At 37.3% G+C, this 17,303-nt stretch overlaps 1 protein-coding gene across 11 annotated transcripts in view; it reads right to left on the bottom strand.

The window, feature by feature from the left end:
• The window catches only part of tou (toutatis), a 1,002,029-nt gene that overhangs the window by 4,881 nt on the left and 979,845 nt on the right, over positions 1-17,303 (bottom strand). The gene's annotated exons all lie outside the window — the stretch shown is intronic.

Genomic DNA, 17,303 nt, shown 5'->3' with positions numbered 1-17,303 from the left:
CATGCGGAAACTACTTCAGAAGAGTGGGATCCTGCCATGACGATCAGCTGTGATCACGTGACACCAGAGGGAGCTGCAGCTACAGCTGATGTTGAACACGACGAAGATATGGTGCAGGTGGCAACTATTCAGTTAAAAAAATTATGTGCTTGCCGCTCTAGCAGCGTTGGATTCTATGATAAGTGCAAGTGATGCTGATGAAGCTATAAATAAGGCTACAGCCCATATGGAGCAGTTCGTAGCTAGTGTTTATAAAAAAGATGAAGCAACCTCTCATACATTCTTTCTTTAAAACCATTAAGCCTAATGTGTGCCAAAAAAATAAATTCCTACTGGACCATTAAACATTTGCAAATTTTTCAGGTACTGTACAAAGTTATTTATTATTCTTGATATTTGTGTTATATGTCTGGGTTTCTGAAGTTTGTTTTGTTGGTGTCATGTGTTTCCAACTGGACAGTCTTGTTGGCTCCCCTGTGCAAGTGCCTTATACTGTACTTGTATTGCATCATGCGTATATAGTAGATTACTCTTTGTCTTTGAATCGTGTTTCATTTTTCCCGGGTGTAAGGTTGCGTTTGACAGTGTATAGCGTTATTCCAAGAGCATTATTTGAATAAATGCACCTTGTTGGTTACATTTTGGAAATATAATTTTTTCCACTGCATTTGAAAGGTTTAACTATGAATCAAGGTGATTGCATGTGTTGAAGGATCTTAGAATATTTTGTGATGCAGCAAGGGTTGGCATTTCTGAATTTCGAGATGGCTACGGTTAATTCAAAATAATGTAATTCGAAGTCCGATTTTAGCATCCCAATGACTTTGAATTAACAAGGTTTTATCGTACTCCCCTGTTCTGTAAGAGGTTATTTAACCCAAATCCCATGCTATTTCTGTACATGGTAGCATACCTGAACATCATTCTATTTGTAAACTTCTGAGTTCCCTTTCCATTATTTACATTTAATTCTCATTTTGTGTTAGCCCAGTGTTTCTTGTCTTGTCATCTAAATCTTTTATATCTTGTCTCTCCTTTTCTAGTGTTTGTCCAGCCATGTCCTTATCTGAGGACAAGATTTGTCTTATGAATATTCTCCTGTCCCTAATTAATAGTGATTCTGGCTCCCTAAAGTGAGGTGGAAAGCAGAAAGTAGTTTGTCAGGGTCAGAGAGGAGGCAGAACAACTGACTGAATTATTGTTTGCTTGCTGAATCCTTTTTCTGAGCAGTTTCTAATTAATTGGAGTGGAACTAATACCCTTCACAAGTCTTAAGTTCATTAAAAACATAATGAGCAGGTTGAAATGTTTAGCAACCAACAGTGGATTACGTTGTACCAGCAGCCTCAAAATGAAGAGGGGTCAAAAAAGTATGAAGATGCTCCTACTTTCTTAGTAACTAACTCTTTAGTTTTTTTTGCTGTTGAAGAAGCATTCATACATTTTTACGTCCTCAGGCAAAAGATATCACCGAGATATATTGTATTACTCAAACATAGTAAGGAAAAACTCTAATATGACATTACTTTTGCAAGACACAAATTTTTAGAATTTACGAAAATCATTTCATTTTTTATAATTCTTTATATATATGTACTATACTTAAAATGCAGAGTTTGTAAATGGTACTTTTCTTTTCTCGCTTTATTAAGCTGTCAGACTTGATTTTGTCACTCAACTGCTCAGATGGCATTCCTACCAATAATTGGGTGGAGAAGGCTTTCAAGGAGTGGATGAACACGCATGCTGATAGTGGTGAGGACTTACCAGAAAATGATGTTCTCCAGAGGGAAAGCCTGACAAGATTTAGGTAACAAGAAAGCACTGTAGTCTTGAAGAGCAAAATCAAATACTGTTCAATGCCAATACCGGACACTCAGCGCTAAAACAGGCGACAAGTTCTACTAGTGCTCCTAGATGTCTAGGCTGATATAACACCTTTGCTCTCAGAAGAAAGATTGCTGCCCTTGTCGTTACTAGCAGGTGTTTTTACATTTTTCATTATGGGCTGAAAAGCTGGAAAAGTGTGTTGGGTATATTTTTTCAAGGCATAGCAATGATCATGTAGAAGTCCATCATATTTCACATTCCCATGACAAAGACATAATGCTGTCCAATTAGAATAAAAATGCTTCCTTATTAGAAGTAATTTCAGATTCAGTTTTATACTGGTTCATAAGCTTTGATTATTTATTGTTTTTATACCCTTGTATTTGTGCTGGACAAAGCAGAAGCGGGACAGGTTTTTCTCCAGATACTTCGGTTTTTCCTGTCATCTTTCATTCCAGCAACACTCTCCAATATCATTTCATTTCATCTGTCAGTCATTAATCACTGCCCCAGAGAAGTGTGGGAGTGCGACAGGCTTCGGCAGCCGGCACAATTTATATCCTCGCCGCATTCCATCCCTGACCCGGTCACTGATTGTAAAACAGGTTGTAGGTTTTCATTTTCATTTCAAGTCTTGCAGTTATGCTGAGTGACTTTAAGCTGAAGAGTAGATTTAGACACTTTATTCAAGTACTATAATCTTCAGGAACTGAAAATCAAGAAGATAGCAAAATATTTCCAGCCATTGGATTTTAGGAATCTGAATTTAACCAGCAAAGGGCAGAACATTTTTATTGTTCAATATCAATCCACTTAATATCACATGTGATGTTGAACTTACCAATGTGGTATCAATCAAAGTAATAAATTGAAAGAAAAAAGTGATTCCTTCTCTGAACTTATCTGGCAAAAAAAGATGGTATCCAGCATAAAAGACCTAATCCAAAGGAAAGAATGAGATATGATGCTGAGAGAGCTGAACATTCCCATAGTAAAATCAGCCCAAAAGGCCTGCAGATTATGAGGTGTCATGTGGTCAGCACAATGAATCCTCTCAGCCGTCATTCTTGGCTTTCTAGACCGGGGCCGCTATCTCACTGCCAGATAGCTCCTCAATTCTAATCATGTAGGCTGAGTGGACCTCAAACCAGTCCTCAGATCCAGGTAAAAATCCCTGACCTGGCCGGGAATCAAACCCGGGGCCTCCGGGTAAGAGGCAGGCATGCTATCCCTACACCACGAGGCCAGCAGAGATTACCACTGTAGCTTAAAAAGTTGTTAACATTTTAATTTGTAATGGGTTTCTCAGTTCTGCGAAGTCAGACAAAGCTGACAAGGGAACTATCCATACGGTCATATTGAAACCGACAATTAAATTTTGCAGAGAAGGCGAGAGATCCATAAGAAAGCAATGTACAAAAATGTAGCTGCCATTTTGATCTGTAAAATTCTGAAATCAACATGGAAATGTCTAATAAGATTGCACACATTAGCATATAGCTTGACGTGGACAGCCCTGGTGACCAGCTGAAGCGAGCGCATTACCTTGAGCTTTCTGTGCCAGACAGTTAACACATGTTCCTTTGAGAGAGCAGTCATGAGTCAGGGTAATGTTCTGGAGTATGCATTACATTATTTCTGTGAAAAGGGTTTCTTCTCTCCCCATGAAATACCTTCAGAAGAAAGGGAAATGGGTCGACATGTGATCAAACTACCTGAAAATCATCCCATGGATGCCAGCATTGTCTCGGAGTTCAGGTCTAGAGAGAAATAGTGACAGTGAAAGTGATAGTGGAAGCAGCGACACCTCATCTGCATTATCTGAAAGAGAAGGCAGCACACCATTGGCAGATATGAGAGGTGTTAGGGATTGGAGTTTGAGCCCCTAGTTTGATTCCCGTCAATCCTGTGAAGAGACACTGCAGTCACCTAACAAATCTACTAATTTAAGCTATGCTTCCAGTCCACAGAAGAAAGGGAAACAAACTGAAGATCGTTATACAAGAGGAAAGCTCTAAATTTATGGTTAAATAAGAGGGGGGGGTTAAGAAGCGGCTTTCATTAAACACTGTTCACAAAAGTTGTCGTAAGGTGACATCACTACGACATCTGTACAGGTGGAAGAACCAATTAGAATCTAAATCAGTAAGTTCTGTTGGACACAGGAAATTAAAGCAAAAAAAAATATTTTCTTGCTTTGCAGAAGCAAGAGGGCTGAAGCAGAATGTATGCGATGAAGACCCGCAACTGTGGGCATTGGAAATTTCAAGAGAGATTTCAATGGGGCAAACTAATTTCAGTGCATCTACTAGCTGGTTGAGTCATTAAAAAAAAAAAAAAAAAAAAAGTAGAAAAATCACAAAACTTGTATATCGTGCGTATCAGGAAGATGAATAAGATAAAGTCGCAAAGAAATTTGTGGAACCAGCTACAGAGCAATTTTTAGACTACACCCCTTCTTCAATATACAATACAGATCAGAATGGTTTCGTGCACAGAACGAAAGCGAAAAGGACTCTTATCTTTTGTTGGTGAGAAACATACACAAACAATCGCTCAATCAGTTAGTGCACTCACCCATTCATTCATAATTATGCCAACAATTAGTATAGGCAGTACTCTTTGCCTGAAATTATTCACTGTACTACAGAAGGCAACTGGAACTTTCAGTCTGAGAGTTTCCAAAGATATGTTTTATGCCAGAAATATAATTGTAACAGCTACAAAATAAGGAAAAATGGGGGAAAAGGAATTAAAATATTGGTTTAAAGAATCCTTCTTCTCATTTGCGGAAGAGAAGTATTTGCAACTGTTAGATTTCTGGACTACTTATAGTGATAAAAGCTATCTTGAAGACATTCTTCCAGGCATCACTATAGAAATTCCCCAGATTCCTCCCAGCGCTAACAGGGAAAATACAGCCCTTGCACATGTTTTTCTTCCTGCAAAGGTAAGCTTTGTAACACCATTTAACACACAATGTGCCAGCTTGTGATGACTTTCAGTTTGATGTTTATCAGAGAAACAGCATACTGAAAATACAATCCTTCATTCATTTTCAATTTTCTTCACCATGGTTCAAGGATATCTATTCATGGTTTGCGACCAATTACACAACAGAGAGACCTCCTGAGTTTGAAGTGCCTGCAAAATATTGTATTCAAACAAGTAAGGAAAACTGAAGAACAATGTGGCCTTAAAGTTCATATTCATTGTGCATGGTGCCAAAAATATTTGTTTTTATTATGCGATTAACACACCTCATTTATGTTTCACATTCGTCCGTGACCTTGACGTGTAGTAACCTGCCAGTTTGTTCTCCCTCTCTCCAGCCCAACTCCACTCCACTCCGCTGTGCGCCGAGTGAGCAAGATGTAAGGGTTGTCCAGTAGTTGCGTTGTCACACATATTTTGTATCAAGATTTTGATACCTTCCGGTTCAAAATGGCAGATAAATTTTTGTGCATTGCTATTTTATGGTCCCCCCATCCTCTCTGTGAAATTTCATTGTCAATTTGGGTATGACCCTATAGACAGTTGGCTTGAGAGATTAAAAACATTATGAGAGCTGCAATTACTGTTTTCACAATATTTGTAGAAAACCTAGATATATCCATAGATTTTGTACTGATTATTATTTGAGCAGGAAATTTAATGGGCTCCAACAGTGATGTAATGGCTGTAATAAGAGTGCAGTGTTGTCGCATTGCCACGATGGGTTTATTTTCACCTGGTATCCCCACTCAGGCCTGAAACACAAGACATATTCAGTGATATCTGTTGTTCCTATTGAGGGTAAAAATGCCTCTAAGACATAAGCTTTCAGAAGGAGAGATCGCGATGATTCTAAGAGCGATTTGTTTAAACTGAAGGTGAAATCCAGTTTATCAGAAAGTATTGCAATGCCTTGGAATTTCGTTGCTGTCAGTTAAGAGGATTCAAGCTTCAAGAAAGCAGAGAAGACCAACCGCTGAACTCAAGGAAGAAACACTGCCTTAAACATGGGCGTCCAGAAATCAGCTTATACGAGTTCAATCTTGTAGCCATCTGCAGAAGCATATATGATTTTCCTGAAATGTCTACCTCTATTCTGAACCGTACAGTTAAGAAATTAGGATTTATGTTTAAGAAGTTCAATAAAAAGTCTGGTCTTATAGAATCTTTTGAAGTTGCTGCCTCTTACCACACTTTCCTAAGGAAACTGAAGACTCTTAACCTTCATTGACTAATTTATTATTTAGTGTATGGCTAAGACATCACATTACATATAAATACATTAGTAATACATAATATTTACAGTTTGAAATATTTACAGGTTCAAATTATTTACATAGTCAACACACAAGGGTGAGAGCAGAAAAAAGTCTCTTGGCTTTCCCTGGTAGGCAGTGAGAGGACACTGCTCTACAATGTGCTGAACTGTTCGCTTCACAGCACCACAACTACACGCCGCCAAATTGAGTATTCTCCATTTATGGAGGGAGTCAGCACATCTGCCATGGCCAGTGCGAATTCTGTTGATGGTTGTCCAGGTTTTCCATGGAATATCAAAACCCTCTGGTTTGTTTTTCAGCCGTGGTAGATTGTGATATTCTGATGGAGCACTGAATATCCATACTTGCTTCCAGGCCTGAAGTAGATTAAAGTTAGCGTCTGCTAGGTTTCTGGCTGTTCTAACAGGTGGGTGTCTAGATTTTAGCCTCTTAATAAGAGCATCATTCATGTCACCATGGATTGGCAACTGACTGTTGTTAGTTTTCTTATAATCTCGTAGGAGAGCATTTTCCCGACGGAGGTGAGGTGGTGGAATATGGGATAGAACAGGTAGGCAGAAAGTGGAAGTAGATCTAATTGTCCCTGATATCATATGCATAGTGTGATTCAGCTGAGTGTCAATTAATTTGGTGTGACTGCTCTTCAGCCATATGAATGAGCAGTATTCTGCAGCAGAGTACACAAAACCAAGAGCTGAAGACCATAGGGTAGATGCTAATGATCCCCAAGTGGTTCCACACAGCTTCTGTAAGATGTTGTTCCTTGATCGTAACTTACCAGCCATATTCTGAAGATGTTTCTTGAAGGACAGAGTTCTGTCGAGAGTAATCCCTAGATATTGTGGATATCTTTTGTGGACAAGACAAGTGTTCTCAAACTGAACCTTCAGTTCACGATTGGCCATTTTGTTGCTAAGGTGAAAATTTACTTTTATTTGGATTCGGTTTGCGAAAGTACTTTACTGTCCCAAGGCGGTAAGATCAGCTGTCAGTGTTTTTTCAGTGTTTTCCATGAATTTATCTTGTACTGCCAGAGCCCAGTCATCAGCATATCCGAATTTCCTAGAGCTAGTTTCAGCTATATCAGCTATGTACAGGTTGAAGAGCAGAGGAGCTAATACAGAACACTAAACTTCCTCTTGATTAGCATGCTATCAATAAATCATGCATTCTTCTTACATGGCAAAATGTGTAGTAGTTTGCAGACAAGTCCTTGTTTCCACACAGTATCATAAGCTGCAGGCAAATCAATAAATGCCACAAAGGTTTTCAGTTGTTTTTGAAAGCCAGCCTCAATAAATGTTGTTAGTGACAAAACCTGATCTGTACAGCTATGGTTTGGTTGGAACCCTGCTTGTTCAACAGGCAAATTCTGAAAAATGGCGGAACTAATTCTGTTATAGATCAGCCTTTCCAGAAGTTTGTATACTATGTTCAGAAGAGCAATTGGACGGTAATTTTTGGGTTGATTGTTAGATTTTCCTGGTTTTAGGATAGCAATGATCTTTGTCTGTTTCATAAGCCGAGGGATAAACCCTCTCTGCAGGACGTCAGAGCAGAATTTAGCAAACCATATTCTACCATATTTTCCACAGTGTATCAAAAATTCAGGGTGAATGCCATCAAACCCAGGGGCTTTGCCTGACTTCATACCTTGTAAGGCATTTAATATATCTTGTGGAGTAGCCGTAGCCGTGTTGAAACACCGGATCCCATGAGATCTCCGAAGTTAAGCAACATTGGGCGTGGTGAGGAGTCGGATGGGTTGCCACACGCTGTTGGCGGGGGGTAAGGGAATGGAGGAGCGGAAAGGAACTGGCCACCCTACCGCACGTAAACTCCGGCTCAGGAACACCTCTGTGGAGGTTCGGACCTGCCTTCGGGCAGAATAACCCTTACCTTACTACTTGTGGAGTGAATGACTTGGAATAAGTACTCTTTTCTGGACTGGTTGCCCTCAATGTTTTCAGTTCACGTTTTATCCGTGTAGTATGATCTTGATCTTCTGGAGCCTGTGAAGTGTTCACAATCTGTGCTGCAACCATATCAGGAGTTACTGGAGAACTAATTCAATCTACCCGACAACCCCCTCCTAGCTTTCTTAGAATGGACCATGCTTTTCGACTTGAGCGTTTGAAGTCAAGGCTTTCAACTGTTTGTCCATTTCTGCCTGCGGGCAGCATCCAGACTGTAGAGTAATTCATCTGCTATGCACGGGTCACCAGTTGTAAGGAACTCCTGGTAGAGAACATCACTAATCAGCTAATGTATGCGGTTACTGGCCGCAATATTTGAAACCAACTCGCCGTTCCATCTGGGCGCATCACAGTGTAATGGGAGGAGCCAGTGTTCCTAAGTTACACCCTTCCCCGCTAGGGGGCACAGTTCCCAGAAGTCTCCACAACAAGGAGGCGCCCAGTGTGACTTCTAAGTTCATAGGTGTCAGATCGGCAGCTGTCTGCCACGTTAGCCATTGTGTCTCAGCTGTTTGTTACAATGTAAGTGTACGTTATTATTATTTTGTTTTGTGGATTGCTTTCTAAATAGGTATTTTCAACAACATTAACTATAAAATTACTGATATCTAATACAAATAAGTATATATTATAAAACTTGTGTCATAATATAAAATATAAGCATCCTTACTTAGGTGAATTATAAATTTTTGTTGGAAGTCTGAATTTTCAGATGGTGACCCTTTGCACTATTTAGGCCTATTACTCTATCAAATAGTAGTATATTACTATATTGCTCTGAAATAATATATATCTTTACCGAATAATATAACCAATACTTCTGTACAGCGCAATTTTGGTCACTTGTTTCTAGGGCTCCCGAGGACATCCAAAGAATTCTAAGGGAACTAGAAGCTGAAGAGGCTGCTGGAGAAGGACAAGAGTGTGATTTAGATGACGACCAAGATCTTGGCTTTGAAGCTCAATGAATTCTCGACTATGATCACAATAAATTCTGATTCAGAGACTGATACTGATAATGGTGACTTCGTAATAGAAGTGGACGGTGAAGAGGAAATGCAGTTCTACAATGGAAAAGATGAGGAGACTCTTTGGTCAAGTAAAATGTTGTCTCAGACAAAGGTGAAGTCAAAGAACATTGTGAAGGTTATTCCTGGACCTATGGCACAAGCTAGACAATGTCAAAGACCACCTGAATGTTTCCTGAAAATGATAAGTCCAGACATAATTAGAGTTAGATTCACCAACATTTATATTGCAGTCAAGAAAAATGAAAAGGAAAGAAATGAAGCAGACGATAAAGTTCGAGAGAGCAGATTCAAGTCAACGACAAACGCCAAAATTATGGCTGTCATCATTGCTCTGTTTCCAATTGGTGTGAAAAGGGGAAATCATGCTGATTTTTCAACATATTTTGTGACAAACGGTACTGGATGGACAATTTTGCATGCAAATTTCAGCAAAGAGCGGTTCAAATGTCTCCTGAGGTGGATTAGGTTTGATGACATAACAACTAGGGAACAGAGGAAGAAAACTGACAATTTGGCTCCACTGAGAGATCTACAAACAAAATTCACAGCCAATACCCAACAAGCCTACAGTATTGGGGAATTTGTAATCATCAATGAGATACTAGTCGCATTTCAAAGACGTTGTAGGTTTATCTATCTATATATATAAAATAGCTTGTCCTGACTGACTGACTGACTGACTGACTGACTGACTGACTGACTGACTGACTGACTGACTGACTGATTCATCATCGCCGAGCCAAAACTACTGGACATAATGAAATGAAATTTTGGGGATACATTCATATTAAGATGTAGGTGCTCGCTAAGAGAGGATTTTTGGATATTCTGTTGCTAAGGGGGTGAAAAGGGGGGGGGGGGGGTGAAGTTTTAAAATGAGTGCACTTATATCTCAAAACTTTAAAAGTTTACAAATGTAAATATTGGTATTTAGAATCTTCTTTGAAAATAAGGAAACACGTATTTTTTTGTTTTCAGAAAATCCCAATAGGACGGGTGAAGAAGGGTGAAAAATGGGTTGAGTGCCTTTAATCAGGATACCGGTACTTATATCTCAGAAACTGAAGATATTACAGACCTGAAAATTGGTACTTTTGATCTCTTTTAAAAATAAAGAAATACGTATTTTTTTGTTTTTGGAAAATCCAATTAATGGGAGGATGAAAAGGGGGTGAATTTTTAAAATGAGTGAATCTATATCTCCAAACTTTTAAAGTTTGCAGATGTAAAAATGGGTATTTAGAATCTTCATTAAACATAAAGGAACACGTATTTTTTTGTTTTCGGAAAATCACAATAGGAGGGGTGAAAAGGGGTGAAAAAGGGGTTGAATGCCTTTGATGAAGCTACTTATATTTCAGAAACTGAAGATATTACAGACCTGAAAATTGGTGTTTGGGATCTCCTTTAAAAATAAAGAAACACGTATTTTTTGTTTTTGGAAAATCCAACTAATGGGGGGGGGGGGGGTGAAAGGGGGTGATTTTTAAAATGAGTGTATCTATATCTCAAAACTGTTACAGTTTATAGATGTAAAAATTGGTATTTAGAATCTCCTTTAAAAATAAAGAAACACGTATTCTTTTGTTTTCGGAAAATCCCAATAGGAAGGGTGTAAAAGGGTGAATAATGGGTTGAATGCCTTTAATGAGGCTACTTATATTTCAGAACCTGAAGATATTACAGACCTGAAAATTGGTATTTGGGATCTACTTTAAATGTAAAGAAACACGTATTTTTTCGTTTTTGGAAAATCCAAATATTGAGGGGTGAAAAGGGGGGGGGGGTGAATTTTTTAAAATGAATGTGTCTACATCTTAAAAATTTTAAAATTTACAGATGTAAAAATTGGTAGTTAGAATCTCCTCTAAAAATAAAGGAACACGTATTTTTTTGTTTCCTGTAAATCTCAATAGGAAGGGTGTAAAAGGGTGAAAAATGGGTTGAATGCCTTTAATGAGGATACATATATCTCAGAAACGGAAGATATTACAGAACTGAAAATTTGTATATGGGAATCTCCTTTAAAAATAAAGAAACACGTATTTAATTTTTTTAGTTTTTGGAAAATCCTATTAATGGCGGTTAAACAGAAGTGACAAATTGGGGTGAATTTTTTGAAAGATTACCTTGGAAACGTAAAATGTTACAGACGTAAAAAGTGGGTGTTTGGAATCTCCTGTAAATGTAAAGAAACACAGGTGATTTGTTTTTGGAAACTCCACTTTAGGGGAACCCAAAAGGGGTGAAATTTTAAAATGATAATTTTACAGTATATCTAAAAAACATGTTACAGAAGTGAAAAATGGTATTTTTATCTCTATTAAACATAAAGAAACGTGTATTTTTAATTTTCGGAAATACCACTTGGGTGGAGGGGGGGTGAAAGTGACTGAAAATGGTGTTGAATTCTTTTAATTAGATTACTGATAACTTAAAAATGAAGATGTTACAGACGTGAAATTTGATATTTGCAATCTGCTTTAAAAGTAAAGAAACACGTATTCTCGGAAAATCCAATGAAGTGGGGGGGAGGGCGTGAAAGAATTGAAAAATTAATTGACTTTAATTGTATGAGAATATATACATCTAATAAAAACTAAAGTTGTTACAGACGTGAAAATTCGTATTTGGATCTCCTTTAAAAACAAAGAAAAACGCGTTTTGGGGGGGGGGGAACCATCTTGGGGGGCGGGAGTGTAAAGGAGTTGAATTCCTTTCATGAGGACACATAAATCAAAAAGTGAAGAAGTTAGAGTCGTGATAATTGGTATTTAGAAGATCCTTCACTATTAAAGAAACAAGTATTTTTTTGCGGGAAAATTCACTTGGGGGGGGGGGGAGTAGTCGTCAAATGTGCGGACCGCGCTGGAAACGGCTCCTGGACGGGTAATGACTAAGAATGCAGTCTGGCCGCGGGTTCAGTGCCGCCAAGGCACCAAATATGACACCACGCCGGATCTCCTGAAGGATTTTATCCAGATTAAAAATGATTATAGGAAAATACGGTATGGCAAAGATTTACGGACCCAACTGATCGGGAAGAATACCTGAGCCTAGCCCGGGAAGTACGAAATCGATTGCTGGAAAGGAAGATTGAAAAATGGGAGGAAACGTGCCGTAATCTAATAGAAAACGAGTCAGATCGGGAATTTTGGTCGATTCTCGCTGAAAACTTGTCAGATCGCGAATTTTGGCGGATTATATATCTAAAACAATAAGCATTCAATTATAAATTTCAGTATAATACCGTAGCGAAGCACGGGTACCTTGCTAGTATATATATAAAGTAACTTGTCCTGACTGACTGACTGATTCATCATCGCCGAGCCTAAACTACTGGACATAAATGAATGAAATTTTGAGGATATATTCATATTAAGATGTAGGTGCTCGCTAAGAGAGGATTTTTGGATATTCCGTCGGTAAGGGGGTGAAAAGGGGGTGTGAAATTTTAAAATGACTGTATCTATATCTCAAAACTTTAAAAGTTTACAGATGTGAAAATTGGTATTTAGAATCTTCTTTAAAAATAAGGAAACCCGTATTTTTTTATTTTCAGAAAATCCCAATAGGATGGGTGAAAGAGGGTGAAAAAGGGGTTGAATGCCTTTTAATCAGGATACCGGTACTTATATCTCAGAAACTGCAGACATTACAGACCTGAAAATTGTAACTTTTGTTCGCTTTTAAAAATTAAGAAGCACGTATTTTTTTGTTTTTGGAAAATCCAATTAATGGGAGGGTGAAAAGGGGGGTGAAATTTTGAAATGAGTGCATCTATATCTCAAAACTTTTAAACTTTACAGATGTAAAAATTGGTATTTAGAATGTTCATTAAAAATAAAGAAGCACGTATTTCTTTGTTCTCGGAAATTCCCAATAGGAGGGGTGAAAAGAAGTGAAAAAAGGGTTGAATGCCTTTAAAGAGAATACTTATATCTCAGAAACTGAAGATATTACAGACCTGAAAATTGGTGTTTGGGATCTCCTTTAAAAATAAAGAAACACGTATTTTTTGTTTTTGGAAAATACAATTCATGGTGGGGCTGAAAAGGGGGTGAAATTTTAAAATGAGTGTATCTATATCTCAAAACTTTTAAAGCTTATAGGTTTAAAAATTGGTATTTAGAATCTCCTTTAAAAATAAAGAAACACATATTTTTTGTTTTAGGAAAATCCCAATAGGAAGGGTGGAAAAGGGTGGAAAAGGGTGAAAAACGGGTTGAATGCCTTTAATGTAGCTACTTATATTTCAGAACCTGAAGATATTACAGACCTGAAAACTGGTGTTTGGGATCTCCTTTAAAATAAAGAAACACGTATTATTTTAGTTTCGGAAAATCCACTTAATGGGGGGGGTGAAAAGGCGGCGAATTTTTAAAATGAGTGTATCTATATCTCGAAACTTTTAAAGTTTATAGATGTAAAAATTGGTATTTAGAATCTCCTTTAAAAATAAAGAAACATGTATTTTTTGTTTTCGGAAAATCCCAATAGGAAGGGTGAAAAAGGGGTGAAAAAAAGGTTGAATGCCTTTAATGAGGCTACTTATATTTCAGAACGTGGAGATATTACAGACCTGAAAATTGGTATTTGGGATCTACTTTAAAACTAAAGAAGCAGGTATTTTTTCGTTTTGGGAAAATCCAAATAATGGGGGGTGAAAAGGGGGGGGGGGGTGAATTTTTAAAATAAGTGTGTCTACATCTTAAAACTTTAAAAGTTTACAGATGTAAAAATTGGTATTTAGAATCTCCCTTAAAATTGAAGGAAAACGTATTTTTTTGTTTTCTGTAGATCCCAATATGATGGGTTTAAAAGGGTGAATAATAGGTTGAATGCCTTTAATGAGGATACATATATCTCAGAAACTGAAGATATTACAGAACTGAAAATTTGTATATGGGATCTCCTTTAAAAGCAAAGAAACACGTATTTTTTTGCTTTTTGAAAATCCAATTAATGGCGGTTGAACAGGAGTGACAAATTGGGGTGAATTTTTTGAAAGGCAATATCTACAGAATATCTGAGAAACGTAAAATGTTGCAGACGTAAAAAGTGTGTATTTGGAATCTCTTGTGAATGTAAAGAAACATAGGTGATTTGTTTTTGGAAACTCCACTTAAGGGGAACTAAAAGTGGTGAAATTTTAAAATGAGAATTTCTACAGTATATCTCAAAAAAGATAACATGTTACAGAAGTGAAAAATTGTATTTTTTATCTTATTAAAAATAAAGAAACGTGTATTTTTAGTTTTCGGAAATACCACTTGAGTGGAAGGGGGGGGGGGGGTAAAATTGACTGAAGAGTGTTGATTTCTTTTAATTAGGCTACTGATATCTCAAAAATGAAGATGTTACAGACGTGAAATTTGATATTTTGAATCTGCTTTAAAAGTAAAGAAAGGCGTAATCTCCGAAAATCCAATGAGGGGTGGGGGGTAAAATTATTGAAAAATTAATAGACTCAATTGTATGAGAATACTTGCATCTAATAAAAACTATATTTGTTACAGGCGTGAAAATTTGTATTTGGATCTCCTTTAAAATCAAAGAAAAACGCGTTTTGGGGGGGAATAATCTTGGGGGGCGGGAGTGAAAAGGAGTTGAATTCCTTTCATGAGGACATATAAATCAAAAACTGAAGAAGTTAGAGTCGTGATAATTGGTATTTAGAAGATACTTTTCTATTAAAGAAACGAGTTTGTTGCAGGAAATTTCAATTGGGGGGGGGGTGAAAGATGTGAAAAAAAGTGTATTATTTTTATGGGGATACTTATATCTCAAAACTGAAGTTTATAGACGTGAACATTGGAGTTTGGAATCTCTTTTAAACATAAAGAAATACGCCTTCTTTTCTTTTTTGCTGGGGGGGGGGGGGTAATGAAACTAACGACGGTGGGGTGTAAAAGGAGGTTAGACCAATTGATTTTACTGTTTATTCATTCCATTCCTGACCCTGTCAAATGACTGGAAACAGGCTGTGGATTTTCGATGTACTTATTCTGAGCATAAACCGATCATTTTTAATCTTTCCAGGCTTCGTTTTCAAGAGCCATCTTTTCCTTCGGAGAACGTTCTTAGGTTACAGTAGATTCTCCTGGCATATAAATAAAAATTAAAAACATTTGAAATAAATGATAGGAATGAGATTGACTGTCCAATTGTTCATCTCTGTAATAAGGTCAATAATGCACGGAAGTATGTCATTCGTATCGCCAGAAATTCCGCGTACTTGCCTACGCGCGACAATGGTGGTGGTCACAATGTCAAAAATGACAATGGCAGCAGATGGAATTTACCGCCAATTAGCGGTGTTGCATCTTGCTGTGGGGTCCAGAACATCTATAATAATAATAATAATAATAATAATAATAATAATAATAATAATAATAATAATAATAATAATAGAAATATTAAACTCAACTGCCTTGCTTTTGCGGACGATTTAGCATTACTTGCAAATACAATAGAAGAGGCTAAATTTCAAATTGAACAACTAGAAATTATAGCTAAAAAAATGGGATTACAAATTTCATTTGAAAAAACAGAAATGATGCCAACTTTTAAAGTTGATTTACCAGTTATTCAGCTGAACAGTAATAAAGAGATTAAAATTGTTCAGAAATTCAAATATCTTGGGGAAATAATAACATGGAACACAAATGAAAAAGAAGCAATAGAACACAGAACAACTAAATTTAAACAAGCACAAAGACTTACCTGGCCAACCTATAAAAAAAAATCTCTTTCGATAAACGCTAAGCTGAAACACTATAATTCCATAGTTAAACCAGAGGCAACCTATGCTAGTGAAACTTTATTCAAATTAAATGTAAAATCTACAACAGACAAATTACAGAAAACTGAGAGAAGAATTCTTAGAACAATTATTAATAAAAAACACCAAGTTGATGGACAGTGGAGATTGTTGCCTAACAACATTGTCTATCGTGAATGTGAATCAATAATATCTACAATGCGTAAAAGAAGAATTTCCTTTTTCTGTCACATATCAAGATTAGCAGACACCAGGATATTGAAACAACTATTCGATTACTTTTTGAAGAATAAAATCAATAATAATTGGTTCAAAGAAGTTCAGGACGATTTGGAAGAATTGGGTATAACTCGGCAACAAATCAAAGACAGAAAAGAGAAGAGGATTTTGAAGAACAAAAGCATAAGTCTCAAACTAAAAGCAGTTGAACGGAAACAATATACTATATCGGACACACAAAGGGCTTCCAGGTCGGAGAGGATGAAAAAGTTCTGGGAGAAGAAGAAGAAGAAATTAACTCAAATGTATTGATTTCAGTGCTCCAATGTGGGCGTAAAATATGTAAATAAATAAATAAATAATAATAATAATATTCTGGACCGTCGTCAAATGTGCGGACCGCGCTGGAAACGGGTCTGGACGGATAATGACTACAAATGCAGTCCGGCCGCGGGTTCAGTACTGCCAAGGCACCCAAGAAGACACCACGCCGAATCTCCTCAAGAAGTTGATCCGTATTAAAAATGCTTATAGGAAAAGATGGCAAACATTTAGGGACCGAACTGACCAGGTGGAATACATGGTCCTAGCCCGGGAAGTACGAAATCGATTGCTGGAAAGAAAGATTGAAAAATGGGAGGGAACTTGCCGTAATCTCTCAGAAAACGAGTCAGATCTCGAATTTTGACGGATTGTATATAAATCGATATCCATTCAATTCTAAATTTCAGTATAATACCGTAGCGAAGCACGGGTATCTTACTAGTTCAATATATGGCTAATATATGGCTAAGAAACCAGGTAAGTACAGCCTAAAGATTTGTGCCCTTTGCGACTCCCAAACATTTCATAACTACTATCTCGAATTGTACTGTGGGAAACCAAAACCTGGTCCCTTCAAAGCATCCAACAAACCTTTTGACACTGTCAGAAGATTACGTGCTCCAATAGAATGCAGTAATAGAAACCTAACTACCGACAACTATTTCAGTAGCTATCCACTTGCTGAGCATCTTCTGAAGAATTGTATTACATTCCTTGGGACCCCATCCAAGGATAAGGAGGTTATACACCCAGAGTTTGTGACCAAAAACAAGAATATTCTACCACGGAGTCACTTGTTTGGGTGTAGGAGGATAAATCTGTGATTTCATTTGCCACCCAAAAGAAGAAAGTTGTAATTTTACTT

This window comes from Anabrus simplex, chromosome 5 (assembly GCF_040414725.1).
Source record: "Anabrus simplex isolate iqAnaSimp1 chromosome 5, ASM4041472v1, whole genome shotgun sequence".
In the NCBI taxonomy this organism is placed as follows: domain Eukaryota; kingdom Metazoa; phylum Arthropoda; class Insecta; order Orthoptera; family Tettigoniidae; genus Anabrus; species Anabrus simplex.
The sequence above is the reverse complement of the archived record's forward strand: the minus strand, read 5'-3'. Positions and strand labels throughout refer to the sequence as shown.